The sequence below is a fragment of the Bubalus bubalis genome, chromosome 24, assembly GCF_019923935.1.
Source record: "Bubalus bubalis isolate 160015118507 breed Murrah chromosome 24, NDDB_SH_1, whole genome shotgun sequence".
NCBI classification, from domain to species: domain Eukaryota; kingdom Metazoa; phylum Chordata; class Mammalia; order Artiodactyla; family Bovidae; genus Bubalus; species Bubalus bubalis.
This window is the reverse complement of record NC_059180.1, coordinates 27,935,546-27,951,643: the sequence shown is the minus strand read 5'-3', so window position 1 is coordinate 27,951,643 and position 16,098 is coordinate 27,935,546.

Below are 16,098 nucleotides of genomic sequence, written 5' to 3'. Positions count from 1 at the left end.
AGTTCACGGTTCATATATTGCTGAAGCCTGGCTTGGAGAATTTTGAGCATTACTTTACTAGCGTGTGAGATGAGTGCAATTGTGCAGTAGTTTGAACATTCTTTGGCATTGCCTTTCTTTGGGATTGGAATGAAAACTGACCTTTCCAGTCCTGTGGCCACTGCTGAGTTTTCCAAATTTGCTGGCATATTGAGTGCAGCACTTTCACAGCATCTTTCAGGATTTGAAATAGCTCCACTGGAATTCCATCACCTCCAGTAGCTTTGTTCGTAGTGATGCTTTCTAAGGCCCACTTGACTTCACATTCCAGGATGTCTGGCTCTAGGTGAGTGATCACACCATCATGATTATCTGGGTCATGGAGATCTTTTTTGTACAGTTCTTCTGTGTATTCTTGCCATCTCTTCTTAACATCTTCTGCTTCTGTTAGGTCCATACCATTTCTGTCCTTTATCGAGCCCGTCTTTGCATGAAATGTTCCCTTGGTATCTCGAATTTTCTTGAAGAGATCTCTGGTCTTTCCCATTCTGTTGTTTTCCTCTATTTCTTTGCATTGATCGCTGAAGAAGGCTTTCTTATCTCTTCTTGCTATTCTTTGGAACTCTGCATTCAGATGCTTATATCTTTCCTTTTCTACCGTGTATTAAACTTTAGCATACGTGGGAATCACCTAGAAATTTTCTTAAAACAGATTGCTGGACCCATCCCAGGAGTTTCCGATTGGATAAATCTGGAGTGAGATCTGAAAACTGCATTTGTGACAGGCTCCTAGAAGATGCTGATGCTGCTCGTCTTGGGGATCATACCTTGAGAACCACTGTATTAAGGACTTAACAGTGCTCCTGACATTCCACTAAGCTTTTTACATGCATTGACATTGATTTCTCTTATGATTACTCCACAAAGGAGTGAAGTGAAAGTTGGTCAGTTTTGTCAGACTGTTTGTGACCCCATTGACTATGCAGTCCATGGAATTCTCCAGGCCAGAATACTGGAGTGGGTAGCCTTTCCCTTCTCCAGGGGATCTTCCCAACCCAGGGATCGAACCTAGCTCTCCTGCATTGCAGGTGGATTCTTTACCATCTGAGCCACCAGTGAAGCCCAAGAATACTGGAGTGGGTAGCCTATCCCTTCTCTAGCAGATCTTCCCAACCCAGGAATCAAACCAGGGTCTCCTGCATTGCAGGCAGATTCTTTACCTACTGAGCTATCAGGAAACTGTTTAAAGACTGAAGAGGCATAACCAAGATCACCAGCAAATGGTGGAGAGGCCCCTTGCTCTTCAATGCCTGTTCTCCCCACTGGTGCTTAATACTGGACAGTGCACATAGGATTCCAAGAACTAGTTGTGAAGATGATTGATGACGAATAAGCTCTAGCATTGGAGAAGGCAATGGCACCCCACTCCAATACTCTTGCCTGGAAAATCCCAAGGATGGAGGGCCTAGTGGGCTGTAGTCCATGGGGTCGCTAAGAGTCGGACATGACTGAGTGACTTCACTTTCACTTTTCTCTTTGATGCATTGGAGAAGGAAATGGCAACCCACTCCAGTGTTCTTGCCTGGAGAATCCCAGGGACGGGGGAGCCTGGTGGGCTGCCGTCTATGGGGTCGCACAGAGTCGGACATGACTGAAGTGACTTAGCAGCAGCAGCAGCAAGCTCTAGCATTTCAAGGAAAAGGAAAAAAAAAAAAAGAAACATGGAAATAATGTACCCAAAACTGAGTGTGAGGTTCTATGATTCCAGTTATATGGCCAGGAAGATCAACATTTATGACCTAGAAGAGTGCCGCTTAATCACTAGTCTTAACCCAACAATAGATTTTGAAATCTATTAGTATAACGTAAGGACAGAAATAGTATGGACCTAACAGAAGCAGAAGATATTAAGAAGAGGTGTCAAGAATACACAGAAGAACTGTACAAAAAAGATCTTCACCCAGATAATCACGATGGTGTGATCAATGACCTAGAGCCAGACATCCTGGAATGTGAAGTCAAGTGGGCCTTAGAAAGCATCACTACAAACAAAGCTAGTGGAGGTGATGGAATTCCAGTGGAGCTATTTCAAATCCTGAAAGGTGATGCTGTGAAAGTGCTGCACTCAATATGCCAGCAAATTTGGAAAACTCAGCAGTGGCCACAGGACTGGAAAGGTCAGTTTTCATTCCAATCCCAAAGAAAGGCAATGCCAAAGAATGTTCAAACTACTGCACAATTGCACTCATCTCACACGCTAGTAAAGTAATGCTCAAAATTCTCCAAGCCAGGCTTCAGCAATATGTGAACCGTGAACTTCCTGATGTTCAAGCTGGTTTTAGAAAAGGCAGAGGAACCAGAGATCAAATTGCCAACATCTGCTGGATCATGGAAAAAGCAAGAGAGTTCCATAAAAATATCTATTTCTGCTTTACTGACTATGCCAAAGTTTTTGACTGTGTGGATCACAATAAACTGTGGAAAATTCTGAAAGTGATGGGAATACCAGACCACCTGACCTGCCTCTTGAGAAATTTGTATGCAGGTCAGGAAGCAACAGTTAGAAGTGGACATGGAACAACAGACTGGTTCCAAATAGGAAAAGGAGTCTGTCAAGGCTGTATATTGTCACCCTGCTTATTTAACTTCTATGCAGAGTACATCATGAGAAACGCTGGACTGGAAGAAACACAAGCTGGAATCAAGATTGCTGGGAGAAATATCAGTAACCTCAGATATGCAGATGACAGCACCCTTATGGCAGAAAGTGAAGAGGAACTAAAAGGCCTCTTGATGAAAGTGAAAGAGGAGAGTGAAAAAGTTAGCTTAAAGCTCAACATTCAGAAAACGAAGATCATGGCATCCGGTCCATCACTTCATGGGTAATAGATGGGGAAACAGTGGAAACAGTGTCAGACTTTATTTTTCTGGGCTCCAAAATCACTGCAGATGGTGACTGCAGCCATGAAATTAAAAGATGCTTACTCCCTGAAAGGAAAGTTATGACCAACCTAGATAGCATATTCAAAAGCAGAGACATTACTTTGCCAACAAAGGTCCGTCTAGTCAAGGCTATAGTTTCTCCAGTGGTCATGTATGGATGTGAGAGTTGGACTGTGAAGGCTGAGCGCCGAAGAATTGATGCTTTTGAACTGTGGTGTTGGAGAAGACTCTTGAGAGTCCCTTGGACTGCAAGGAGATCCAACCAGTCCATTCTAAAGGAGATCAGCCCTGGGATTTCTTTGGAGGGAATGATGCTGAAGCTGAAACTCCAGTACTTTGGCCACCTCATGTGAAGAATTGACTCATTGGAAAAGACTCTGATGCTGGGAGGGATTGGGGGCAGGAGGAGAAGGGGACGTCAGAGGATGAGATGGCTGGATGGCATCACTGACTCGATGGACGTGAGTCTGGGTGAACTCTGGGAGTTGGTGATGGACAGGGAGGCCTGGCGTGCTGTGATTCATGGGGTCGCGAAGAGTCGGACAGGACTGAGCGACTGAACTGAACTGAATTGAATGAACATATCTTCAATGAAATGGAATGGGATGAATAGAAGGCATAGACGTATTGTGTTTTTTTTGTTTCGGGTGTATTTTGTGTTCTGGTTCCTGTTGTTATTTCTTGAAGTGGGTGGCAGTCAGAAAAAGCTTGACAGTTATTGTAACCTAGAGGAATCCTGTTCCATACTCTATTCATTTTGACTTCATGGGACATAGATATGTTCTGTAACCTTAGAGAGGTCCTATTGGGTCACACTTCCCTGTTCTGTAACACCCACAGTGCCTGAAATCCTAGTGAGCACCTGAAGAGATTTATAAAGATTAACTAACTCCATAGGTAGAATGTTTGAGCTCTTCAGAGAAACATATTTGTGAATATACTAATGAAGAACTCAGAGAAAGAGGCAAATGATAGTGATTAATAGTAGTAATCATATAATAACTATTAATATGCAATGCCACTCTGTGTCAGGCACTTCTCTAAGAGCTTTAAGTTCTCACCAACAGCCCTATGAGAGAGATACTCATAGAGCAGTTATCTAAAGTAAAATTTCATTTAAAAATGAGGATAACAGTGTGTTGGTGAGGATGTGGGGAAACAAGTATTGCCATACCTAGCTTGCAGGTAAATAAACTGGCCCCACCTTCTCAGAAGTCTTTTTGGCAATACACAGTCAAACTTTCACATCCTTTGACCTTTCAATTCTAGTTCTATGAGTATAACTTATAGTTTTAACTGATTACAAAGGATATTAGTATAAGAATATTCATTGTCACACTGTTTGCAGTAGATAAACATCTATATACACCTATGGGAATGGCTGAAATAAAAACACCTAACAATGATAATAGCAAATGCTAATGAGTTTGCATATACTGCTGGTAGAAGAATAAAGTGGTATAGTGACTTTGGAACTCAGTTTGGCAGCTACTTATTAGGTCAAACATGCACTTACCATACAGCCCAGTAGTCCCACTCCTAGATGCTTACTCAAAAGATAAAAATGTCATAAGCTGGAATCAAGATTGCTGGAAGAAATAACAACCTCAAATGTGCAAATGATACCGACCAAATGGCAGAAAGCAAAGAGAAATTAAAGAACCTCTTAATGAAGGTGAAAGAGGCGAGTGAAATAGCTGGCTTAAAGCTCAACATTCAGAAAACTAAGTTCATGGCATCCAGTCCCATCACTTCATGGCAAATATGGGGAAAAAATAGAAACAGTGTCGGGCTCCAAAATCACTGCAGTTGGTGACTGTAGCCATGAAATTAAAAGACACTTAGTCCTTGGGAGAAAAGCATGACAAACCTAGACAGAGTTTTGAAAAGCAGAGACATCACTTTGCTGACAAAGGTCTGTATAGTCAAAACTATGGTTTTTCCAGTAATCATGTATGGATGTGAGAGTTGGACCACCAAGAAGGCTGAGCACCAAAAATTGAGCCTTTTGAACCGTGGTGCTGGAAAAGACTCTTGCGAGTCCCTTGGACAACAGGGAGATCCAACCAGTCAATCCTAAAGGAAATCAACCCTGAATATTCATTGGAAGGACTGATGCTGAAGCTGAAGCTCCAGTAGTTTGACCACCATATGTGAAGAGCCAACTCATTGAAAATCACCCTGATGTTGGGAAAGATTGAGGGCAGGAGGAGAAGGGGGCAACAGAGGATGATATGGTTGGATGGCATCACTAACTCAATGGACATGAGTTTGAGCAAACTCCAGGAGATATTGAATGACAGGGAAGCCTGGTGTGCTGCAGTCCATGGGCAGCAAAAAGTCAGACACGATTTATTGACTGAACAACAACTTGAATTGTTTACTCAAGAGAAATAAAAACTGATGTCCACACAAAACCCAGTATGCAATAATAGCAGATTTATCCACAAATGCCCCAACTACAAATGACTCAATGTCTTCCAACTGGTGGTGGATATAAACTAACTGTGGTATATCTGTATCATGGAATATAACTCAGAAATAAAAACAAACCAAACATTGATATACACAACAATATGGATGAATCTCAAATGCATTGTGCCTAGTGAGAACAACAGGCTCAAAGTCTGCATCCTGTATGATTTCATCTGGATGACATTTTGGAAAAGCAACAGAAAGCAAATCAGTGGTTGCCAGGGTCTGGGGATGATTGAAGGAGATGATTATGTATAAAAATGCACTAGGGAGACTTTTGGAGTAATGGAACTGTTCTACATCTTGATTGTGACTACAAGATTATATATAGTTTGGTAGAAACCAACACAATCCTGTAAAGCAATTATCCTTCAACTAAAAATAAAATTTAAAAGATTGTATATGTTTATCAAAATAGAGCTGTACCCTACTGCCTTGGAGGTACACTAGACCTCCAATCAAACTGACTTTTAAAAATTACTAGAAATAACAATATCATCAGAAAGGGGAATCAGTTCAGTCCAGTCACTCAGTCGTGTTTGACTCTGTGACACCATGGACTGCAGCACGCCAGGCCTTCCTGGCCATCACCAACTCCTGGAGTTTACCCAAACTCATGTCCATTGAGTCAGTGATATCATCCATCTCATACTCTGTCATCTCCTTCCCCTCTCGCCTTCAATCTTTCCTATCATCAGGGTCTTTTCTAATGAGTCACTTCTTCGCATCAGGAAAGTATTGGAATTTCAACTTCAGCTTCAGTCCTTCAAATGAATATTCAGGACTGATTTTCCTTTAGGATGTACTGGTTGGATCTCCTTGCTGTCCAAGGGACTCTCAAGAGTCTTCTCCAACACCACAGTTCAAAAGCATCAATTCTTAAGCACTCAGCTTTCTTTATAGTCCAACTCTCGCATCCATACATAACAACTGGAAAAACCATAACTTTGACTAGACAGATCTTTGTTGGCAAAGTAATGTCTCTGCTTTTTAATATGCTGTCTAGGCTGGTCATAGCTTTTCATCCAAGGAGTAAGTATCTTTTAATAAGGCTGCAGTCATCATCTGCAGTGATTTTGGAGCCGCAAAAAATAAAGTCTATAACCATTTCCATTGTTTCCCCATCTATTTGCCAGGAGGTGATGGGACCAGATGCCATGATCTTAGTTTTCTGAATGTTGAGTTTTAAGCCAACTTTTTCACTCACCTCTTTCAATTTCATCAAGAGGCTCTTTAAATCTTTGCTTTCTGCCATAAGGGTGGTGTCATCTGCATATCTGAGGTTATTGATATTTCTCCCAGTAATCTTGATTCCAGTTTGTGCTTCTTTCAGCCCAGCATTTCTCATGATGTACTCTGCATATAAGTTAAATAAGCAGGGTGATAATATACAGCCTTGACATACTCATTTTCCTAATTGGAACCAGTCTGTTGTTCCATGTCCAGTTCTAACTGTTGCTTCCTGACCTGCATACAGATTTTTCAAGAGACAGGTCAGGTGATCTGGTATTCCCATCTCCTGAAGAATTTTCCACAGTTTGTTGTGATCCACACAGTCAAGGCTTTGGCATAGTCAATAAAGCAGAAATAGATGTTTTTCTGGAACTCTCTTGCTTTTCCCATGATCCAGCAGATGTTGGCAATTTGATCTCTGGTTCCTCTGCCTTTTCTAAATCCAGCTTGAACATCCAGAAGTTCATGGTTCACATACTGTTGAAGCCTGGCTTGGAGAATTTTGAGCATTACTTTACTAGCGTGTGAGATGAGTGCAATTGTGCGGTAGTTTGAGCATCCTTTGGCATTGCCTTTCTTTGGGATTGGAATGAAAACTGACCTTTCCAGTCCTGTGGCCACTGCTGTGTTTTCCAAATTTGGCCTTAGAGTACAGAATGAAGCAGGGCAAAGGCTAACAGAGTTTTGCCAAGAAAATTGCACTGGTCATAGCAAACACCCTCTTCCAACACAAGAGAAGACTACATGTGGACATCACCAGATAGTCAATACCGAAATCAGATTGATTATATTCTTTGCAGCCAAAGATGGAGAAGCTCTATACAGTCAGCAAAAACAAGACTGGGAGCTGACTATGGCTCAGATCATGAACTACTTATTGCCAAATTCAGACTTAAATTGAAGAAAGTAGGGAAAACCACTAGACCATTCAGGTATGACTTAAATCAAATCCCTTATGATTATATAGTGGAAGTGAGAAATAGATTCAAAGAATTAGATCTGATAGAGTGTCTGATGAAGTATGGACGGAAGTTCATGACATTGTACAGGAGACAGGGATCAAGGCCATCCCCAAGAAAAAGAAATGTAAAAATGCAGAATGGCTGTCTGAGGAGGCCTTACCCATAGCTGTGAAAAGAAGAGAAGCGAAAAGCAAAGGAGAAAAGGAAAGATATAAGCATCTGAATGTAGAGTTCCAAAGAATAGCAAGGAGAGATAAGAAAGCCTTCCTCAGTGATCAATGCAAAGAAATAGAGGAGAACAGTAGAATGGGAAAGACTAGAGATCTCTTCAAGAAAATTTGTGATACCAAGAGAACATTTCATGCAAAGATGGGCAGAATAAAGGACAGAAATGTTATGGACCTAACAGAAGCAGAATTAAGAAGAGGTGGCAAGAACACACAGAAGAACTATACAAAAAAGATCTTCATGACCCAGATAATCACGATGGTGTGATCACTCACCTAAAGCCAGACATCATGGAATGTGAAGTCAAGTTGGCCTTAGGAAGCATCACTATAGAGAAAGCTAGTGGAGGTTATGGAATTCCAGTTGAGTTATTTCAAATCCTGAAAGATGATGCTGTGAAAGTGCTGCACTCAATATGCCAGCAAATTTGGAAAATTCAGCAGTGGCCACAGGACTGGAAAAGGTCAGTTTTCATTCCAATTCCAAAGAAAGTAAGAGGAATGGTTAAGTAAATTAAGGTAAATGGAATACCAAGCAGTCATTCCAAAGAGGGAGCTCTAAACACATGTATGTAATTATCAGTAAGATGCAGAGATAGAAATTTTTAAGAGCATGATCCAGGAGATAGTGAGTAGTAAGGGTTTAAAGAAAGGTATCCTGTTTCATCCTGTTCACATAGAAACTGAGGTTTGGATGGTTTATGTAGCTTTCAGGTAGATGGCAGCATCAGAACGACCTCCCGTCCACCAAGCCCTGCTTAGTTATTTTCAGTTATTCTGAATAAGAGGTGCTTCCTCCCTGCCACCCCCTTGCCCCTCCCCTCTTACCACTGGACCTTTGCTTATGCCCTTCCCTTGGCCCAAAAACTTCCTCCTTCTCTCTGTCCTCTCTCTCTAGTTGATTTCTACTCATTGTCCAGATCTCAGTTTAAATCTCTTTTCTTCCTAAATATTCACTAGACTAGGTTTCTCTTCTCAAATCTATTTTTTGGGGTGGGAGGGGCTAAGAAAAGGGAAGGATATAGAGAGAAGGCTTCCAAGTAGAGATGGAGGCTTAAGGTCATGCCGCCTTTTTTTTTTTTTAATTTTTATTTATTTACCTATTTTTAATTTTTGATTGCTCTGCGTCTTCACTGCTTCTGCAGTGGCTTCATTTGTTGTGGAGCACAGACTCTAGAGCACAGGCTCAATCGTTGTGGCCCACGGCTTAGTTGCTCCAGGGCATGTGGGATCTTCCCGGACCAGGGATTGAATCGGTGTCACCTGCATTGGCAGGCAGATTCTTAACCACTGGACCACCAGGGAAGTCCATGTCCCCTTCTTGAGGGCAGACCACTTCTAGTGCCTGGTTCTTGCTGGAGTATAAAGGTCCAGCCTCTGCAGCCCAACTTGGGACAGTTCTGTGGAATCCCGTCAACTTCACAGCTTCCTGAGTGGTAGGCTGAGGACTCTCCGGAACCCAACTTCCCCCTCCCCCTCCCCATCTTCCTCTCTAGGTGTAGATCCCAAGTGCCCTCCCTAATCAACTTCCTAGTATACTGGCTCTCAGAGAAACTGCCACTAAATTCCAGAAAACAGTGATAGATTGGAATGCCCTTGGTCCCCTACCTTCCCACATTCTCTGATGACTCCTCACTCAGCAATTCCGGAGTTTAGGGCATTCCCTGCATTGCAGCTGGAGAGGGGTAGGTGACACTCATCCTCAGAACTCCCCAGAATTCCCCCACCTGCACCATCACTGTGGCAGTTCCACCTACACAGCCTGGACTGAGACTCTTTGTTCCACATCTGGTGCCCACACTGGACTGCTTTGCAGGACAGAAACCTTGCCTACCTTGCTCCTGTCTGGTAGAATAATGTTTGTAGAATGGCTGAATGAATGAAGTCCTGCAAGACTGCTCATTTTATAAATGAAACAGTTTCAGAGAAGTAACTGATCCAGAGAAACTGACTATGAGTGGTGCTGACTGAATGCAGCCCAGCCTGCCTCTTCCAGAGGGACTGAAGTGAAGTGAAGTCGCTCAGTCGTGTCCAACTCTTTGCGACCCCATGTGCGGCAGCCTACCAGGCTCCTCTGTCCATGGGATTTTCCAGGCAAGAGTGCTGGAGTGGGGTGCCACTGCCTTCTCCAGGGGATCTTCCTAACCCAGGGATTGAACATTTGAGCACGAGCCTCACTTGGCTCACTGAACTCCAGTGTTTTGGATTGTTGGCCCTACTGTGCTTCAAGCACACAAACATTGTTGGGCAACACTTGGACTTTGCATTCAGACTGAACGGTCAAGTCTTGGTCCAGCTCTCTGACCCAGGCAGGTCACTTTGCCTCCTGAAGCCTTGGTTTCCTCATCTCTTTCAATTAGGTTAACAATAGTACCTACCTCCTGGGATAATGTGAGGATCCAATTATATGATACACAGAAAATGTCTCAACGGTCTAGAAGAGTTGAATATTTGAAAAGTAACAGCCACTTCTATTTTTCACACTGTGCCTGGTGCAGAAATATTGCAGATAAAGACAGTAGCTGTTTTACTCCTTTATAAGTCAGAAAAGAATTTGAATCCCCTTGAATGCAGGTGTCCTGCATTGCAGACCGACGCTTTACTGTCTGAGCCACCAGGGAAGCCACCAGAGGGACTAAGAACATGGAAACTATGGAGACCTGATTTCTCACTGTGGCATATACGTAGTCCTCACATTGGAATGTTGCCATGTATGAGATTTTAAAATGGAATTTGCGGGGGTATGAGATGAGGCAGTGGCAAATAACATCAGTCCTTTAGAGGAAGTAAAACAGACCTGCCAGGTAAAATGACATTCTCATGCCACTGTCAACAGGACATTTTTGGAGGAATGAGTGATAAATTACCCAATGCTTTGGTTACCAAAAGGATTTAGGATTAAGGAATTCTTGAGGTAACTCTTGCGGTCATGTCCTATCAGAGGATCTCAGCTGGATCAAAGTTGCAGGTTGAGTTCCAAAGATTAAGTGTCAGGACTTCCCCGGGTGGTCCAGTGGCTAAGATGCCAAGCTCCCAATACAAGGGGCCTAGGTTCAATCCCTGATCAGGGAACTAAATCCCACATGCCACAACTAAGACCCCACATGCCACACCAAAGATCAAAGATACCGCATGATGCAACTGAGACCCAGCATAGTCAAATAAATAAAAATAAATATTAAAAAAGAGAGTTTAGTGCCCCAAACCAAGGTTTAGTTACCTCCCTCCTGGTAGGGTGCCTTTTCTTAGGAAATGTAGGAAAGGCTGTCTAGAGAACAGGGCTGAGGTGGGGAGCACAGATGGAATTTTACAGATTGGAGGCAGCTACTTTATAGAAACACAGACAAGTCAAGGCAACTTTTGAAAATATGACTTGCCTGCACATAAGCCATTCACAGCCCCAAAGACTATGACATCTGAACCTAAGCTGCTGAGTCAAAGGGATGGGTCTGAATTCCAGGGGATTCAAATTCTTTTCTGACTTATAAAGGAGTAAAACAGCTACAGTCTTTATCTGCAATATTTTTGCACCAGGCACAGTGTTAAAAATAGAAGTGGCTGTTACTTTTCAAATATTCAACTCTTCTAGACCGTTGAGACATTTTCTGTGTATCATATAATTGAATCCTCACATTATCCCAGGAGGTAAGTACTACTGTTATCCTAATTGAAAGAGATGAGGAAACCAAGGCTTCAGGAGGCAAAGTGACCTGCCTGGGTCAGAGAGCTGGACCAAGACTTGACCGTTCAGTCTGATGCAAAGTCCAAGTGTTGCCCAACAATGTTTGTGTGCTTGAAGCACAGTAGGGCCAACAATCCAAAACACTGGAGTTCAGTGAGCCAAGTGAGGCTCGTGCTCAAAAACCTTGAATTCATCAATAGTTTAGGGGAGAAGTTTTATAGGTGAAATTTGGGGTGAGGGCTGAAGGATGTATGACTTTCTTCTGATTGGTTGCTGGTGAGGTAACAGGGCAGTGCTCCAGGAATCTTGTGTCTGTCCTTGAATTACCATCCTCCACCTGTGTGGGGGCCATAGTTCTGCAGAACTCATAGATATTGTTACATATATTCCTTGAGGAGGAGCCAGAACCCTGCCCCAAGGCTGAACTAATATTTCTTGGCTGTTCCTCCTGTGTTTCTGTATTCCCTCCCTTCCCAGATTAGCAACTGTTTGAAAAGATCTAAGTAATGACCAAAGCAGGCTGTTTATAGACCCTTTAAAACAAAGAAACAAGTTAAGGTTACACACTTTCAAGCTTTTTGTTAATATTTGTGGAGAAGATTTTTAAGATTTGTATTTGTTCTTGACAAGTACAGGCTTCCCTAGTGATCACTTGGTAAAGAATCTGCCTGGGATGCAGGAGACCCAGGTTCAATCCCTGAGGGTGGTGGGGGTGGGCAAGATTTCCTGGAGAAGAGAATGGCAACCCACTCCAGTGTTCTTGCCTGGAGAATCTCAGAGAGGAGCTTGGCGGGTTACTACTGTCCATGGAGTTGCAAAGAATTGGCACAGGAGATGACTTTGACAAGTACATTGACCCTCAAACAACACAGGTTTGAAATGCACAGGTCCATGTCCTGGATAGGACCACACGATCTGTGGTTGGCTGAATCCGTGGATGGGAAACTGCAGGTGCCGAGGGATGAGTATAAAGTTATACATGGATTTTCGGTTTCATGGAGGGTTGGTGCTCCTAATCCCCACATTGTTCAAGGGTCAACTGTAATCTTAAGGAGGCTGTGATCTAGAATTTGGGCAAGAGAGCCCTTTCCGCAGTTTATTTTTTAAAGACCTCAAAAATAAAGTAGGGAGTTCCCTGGAAATTCAGTGGTTAGGTCTTGGCACTTTCACTACCTGGATTCAGTCCTGGTTGAGGAACTAAGATCCAGCAGGCTGGGCAGCACACCATAAATAAACGAAAATAGACGCTGTCTTCAGTTGACTTCCCTGATAGCTCAGTTGGTAAAGAATCTGCCTGCAATGCAGGAGACCCCGGTTGGATTTCTGGGTTGGGAAGATCCACTGGAGAAGGGATAGGCTACCCACTCCAGTATTCTTGGGCTTCCCTGGTGGCTCAGATGGTAAAGAATCTGCCTGCAATGCGGGCAACCTGGGTTCGATCCCTGGGTTGGGAAGGTCCCCTGGAGAAGGGAAAGGCTACCTACTCCAGTATTCTGACCTGGAGAATTCCATAGACTACAGTCCATGGGGTTGCAAAGACTCAGACACAACTGAGCGACTTTCACTCACTCAGTCTCAAGCAAGTGTGGGCATGGTTTTAGATACCACCTGGGTATTTACATTTTGAAGACACAGTTCAGTTTACATCTTCAAGGGATATAGAGACAATGCAAGTTTTCTCCTAGGCATTTTGGAGTGTAATTGTCTATAATCAGAAGTCTAGAGTAATTATTATTAATGTTTTTCCTTGTTTCTGAGTGTACAATTAACCTCAGGCCAATTCACTTTAGAGGAGATAGCCCCTAATATCATATCTATCTAATCTCCACTGTCAGCCTTCAGCTGAGCTATTTCCTGGTCATTTGCAGGACGGCCTGGGAAAAGTTCTGGTCATCTGTTTCCTTTGTGAAAGGAGAAGTGGGTTTCGACCAGGGGTCCATAGATCCAAAAGTTCTTCTAGAGGATCAGGGACAGGCTGTTGGGGATAAGAAGTGTGTAAGAGGAGGGGATAGGGGATTTAGGTCAGGTTTGGTTTTTAATTTGTCCTAAATTTAATTTCTGTTCTTTCACCTTATTAAGAGAGTCCCAAAGGCTGGCCATTATATTTCTTTGTATCCATTTTTTAGTTTTTCCCCCCATGGGTACCAATGAAACCATTGTTTTAAGAGGAGAAAAATTTCAATTTAGAGGTTTTTGCTATTAAAAAGATTCATTGTCTGGTGAGTAAGCTTTTCTTAATAGCAAGTCAACCCAATAAGCCTTTTATGGCTTCATGGTGCATGCAAGAAAAGTGCAAAAGATAGAGGTTTCACAAGACCCAGGAAGTTCATTCCCAAAGAGAATGTGAGAAAGCAAACCAAAAGCTCAGCCAGGCAAGGGGACATCTCTCTCCATCACCCCCTTGTACTGGCTCTTGACAACACTCTTACAAATGCATTCCTGGTACCCTTGCCACTCTGATTTCCCACCTAGGACAGCACTGCAGGGTTCTGGTTATCTACATAGTCTCTGTTAAAATGCAGGCCTGGGTGTAAATGCCAGATAGTTACATGGCCTTGGGCAAATTGCTTTACTTCTCTGAACCTTAATTTTCTCATCCCTAAAAAGGAAACGAATAATATACCTCTTTCCTGGGATGTTGGCTACAAATTAGCTAATGCATGATAAGCACTCAGCACAGTTTTTTAGAAAACTGTCTTTATTCTTTAGTAATTGGAAAAAAATCAACTAATACAGAAAAAATGTTTAATCAGCTGGAGAGGCGAAAGACACCGGGTGACCCCCAAGAGAACTGGAGGCTCCTCGGGGAGGAAACCTGGGACGGGTGAGAAGGATCATTGTGGACCAGAACAAGCCCCCACCACCCACGTGAGACAGGTTATGCCACCTTCGAAGATGCTGAAGTGCCTCAGGTATGAAACCAAATTCCAGTTGTCTTAGCCTGGCCCTGGGGAGGAGATACTGGGCTGTGTGGGGAGGAATGTGGGTGATGTGGCCATCTTTTACTAGAGGAACTAATTTTATTTTCAAATATACTTTCTTACAAACAAACACAAGCAAACCAAGACACTTTCAACAGGGATGACAAATATCAGTATCAATTATACCAGAAAAAACAAAAAAAAAACAACCTACATCTGGTCTTGGGTAGTTTTATTTATTTGGAGTAACCTACATTCAGTGGCACTAATCACACAGTAACTATAACTACCATGAAACTGTAGACTTGTAACTTTCCATAACTGCATGGACTTGGGCCTTTCTGGCTGAGTACATGAAGATTCCCACCTCAGAGCTAGGCCAATGAAATCTGTAAACGAGTAAACCTCTGGTGACTCAGAATACCTTACAGCTGACAGATGACAAGCACGTCATGTTAGTTATAAAGTAGTTGTAACTATTTTATAGTTATATACATTTATATTTATTATATATATAGTAATGGCACCCCACTCCAGTACTCTTGCCTGGAAAATCCCATGGACGGAGGAGCCTGGTAGGCTGTGGTCCATGGGGTCGCTAAGAGTTGGACATGACTGAATGACTTCACTTTCACTTTTCACTTTCATGCATTGGAGAAGGAAATGGCAACCCACTCCAGTGTTATTGCCTGGAGAATCCCAGCCCTGGTGGGCTGCCGTCTATGGGGTCGCACAGAGTTGGACACGACTGAAGTGACTTAGCAGTAGTTATATATATATATATATATATTTTCCAGTAGTCATGTATGGATGTGAGAGTTGGACTATAAAGAAAGCTGAGTACTAAAGAATTGATGCTTTTGAACTGTGGTGTTGGAGAAGACTCTTGAGAGTCCCTTGGACTGCAAGGAGATCAAACCAGTCCATCCTAAAGGAAGTCAGTCCTGAATATTCATTGGAAGGACTGATGTTGAAGCTGAAACTTCAGTCCTTTGGCCACCTGATGCAAAGAACTGACTCATTGGAAAAGACCCTTATGCTGGGGAAGATTGAAGGCAGGAGGAGAAGGGGACGACAGAGGATGAGATGGTTGGATGGCATCACCGACTCGATGGACATGATTTTGAGCAAGCTTCAGGAGTTGGTGATAGACAGGGAAGCCTGGTGTGCTGCAGTTTGTGTGGTTGCAAAAGGTCAAACACGACTGGGTGACTGAACTGAACTGAACTGATAGTTATAACTGGAATCAGTGCCTGGTGTGTCTGATGGGTAGAGAAGGAAATGGCAACCCACTCCAGATTTCTTGCCTGGAGAATCCCATGGACAGAGGAGCCTGGTGGACTATAGTCTATGGGGTCGGTGTCAGATGGGAGAGTAGAGGGACCCTGGCAGGCCAGGTGATTTGGATAAGCATGGTTGACTTCTAAACACTGATGGCAAGATGACTTCTGATATGTAATCTTAGATTAATTTTACAGGTAAATGAAAAAGGCCAGCAATCATCCACTAAGATTAATAAACAGCACTAAAAAATTTACTGCATGAGGACTGTGCTCTGCAGCAGTTTCCCAAGACAAAGCACCCAGAGGTTTTCTTTCTTTTTTTGTTTTTGAAAATACCCACAGCATATGGAATCCAGCTCCCCTACCAGAAATTGAATTGGTGCCCCTTGCATT